General features: G+C 41.9%; 1 non-coding gene across 1 annotated transcript; it reads right to left on the bottom strand.

Moving 5' to 3' along the window:
* On the bottom strand, positions 1–108 carry LOC148580350 (small nucleolar RNA R71). The gene has a single exon (XR_015896657.1). It is a non-coding gene; the product is annotated as a small nucleolar RNA R71 (small nucleolar RNA).
* Between the last annotated feature and the right edge of the window lie 1,569 nt (positions 109–1,677).

Raw genomic sequence — 1,677 nt, 5'->3', positions numbered from 1 at the left:
AAGCTTAGAGTGAATGTTCAAACCTTCAAACAAAAAAAAGGTGAATCCCTCTATGAAGCTTGGGAGAGATACAAGCAACTGACCAAAAAGTGTCCTTCTGACATGCTTTCAGAATGGACCATCCTGGATATATTCTATGATGGTCTATCTAAATTATCTATGATGTCATTGGACCATTCTGTAGGTGGATCCATTCACCTAAAGAAAATGCCTGCAGAAGCTCAGGAACTCATTGACATGGTTGCAAATAACCAGTTCATGTACACTTCTGAAAGGAATCCTGTGAGTAATGGGACACCTCAGAAGAAGGGAGTTCTTGAAATTGATACTGTGAATGCCATATTGGCTCAGAACAAAATATTGACTCAGCAAGTAAATATGATTTCTCAGAGTCTGAATGTATTGCAAGCTGCATCCAACAGTACTAAAGAAGCATCTTCTGAAGAAGAAGCTTATGATCCTGAGAACCCTGCTATAGCAGAGGTGAATTACATGGGTGAACCCTATGGAAACACCTATAATCTCTCATGGAAAAATCATCCAAATTTCTCATGGAAGGATCAACAAATGCCTCAACAAGGCTTTAATAATGGTGGAAGAAACAGGTTTAGCAATAGCAAGCCTTTTCCATCATCCACTCAGCAACAGACAAAGAATTCTGAGCAGAATCCATCTAGCTTAGCAAATATAGTCTCTGATCTATCTAAGGCCACTCTAAGTTTCTTGAATGAAACAAGGTCCTCCATTAGAAATTTGGAGGCGCAAGTGGGCCAGCTGAGTAAAAAGGTCACTGAAACTCCTCCTAGTACTCTCCCAAGCAATACAGAAGAGAATCCAAAAAGAGAGTGCAAGGCCATAACCTTACTTGGTGTGGCCGAACCCAGAGAGGAGGAGAAGGACGTGAATCCTAGTGCGGAAGACCTCCTGGGACGTTCACTGATCAATAAGGAGTTTCCCTTTGAGGAACCAAAGGAATCTGAGGCTCATCTAGAGACCATAGAGATTTCATTAAACCTCCTTTTACCATTCATGAGCTCTGATGACTATTCTTCCTCTGAAGAGGATAAAGACATCAGTGAAGAGCAAGTTTCTAAATATCTAGGAGCCATCATGAAGTTGAATGCTAGTTTATTTGGTAATGATACTTGGGAGGATGAACCCCCCTTGTTCTCCAATGAACTCAGTGCATTGATAAGGCAGACATTGCCTCAGAAGAAACTGGATCCCGAAAAGTTCTTCATACCTTGTACCATAGGCACCATGACCTTTGAGAAGGCTCTGTGTGACCTTGGGTCAGGGATAAACCTCATGCCACTCTCTGTAATAGAGAAACTGGGAATCTATGAGGTACAAGCTGCAAGAATCTCACTAGAGATGGCAGACAAATCAATGAAACAGGCTTATGGATTAGTAGAGGACTTGTTAGTAAAGGTTGAAGGCCTTTACATCCCTGCTGATTTTATAATCCTAGACACTGGAAAGGATGAGGATGAATCCATCATCCTTGGAAGACCCTTCCTAGCCACAGTAAAAGCTGTGATTGATGTGGACAGAGGAGAGTTGGTCCTTCAACTGAATGAGGACAACCTTGTGTTTAAAACTCAGGGATCTCCTTCTGTAACCACGGAGAGGAAGCATGAAAAGCTTCTCTCACTACAAAGTCAACTAAAGCCCCCA

This window comes from Arachis ipaensis, chromosome B10, assembly GCF_059453495.1.
Source record: "Arachis ipaensis isolate K30076 ecotype BB chromosome B10, ASM5945349v1, whole genome shotgun sequence".
Taxonomy (NCBI): domain Eukaryota; kingdom Viridiplantae; phylum Streptophyta; class Magnoliopsida; order Fabales; family Fabaceae; genus Arachis; species Arachis ipaensis.
Note: the sequence above shows the minus strand (reverse complement) of the source record. Positions and strands in the feature narration are given on the sequence as shown.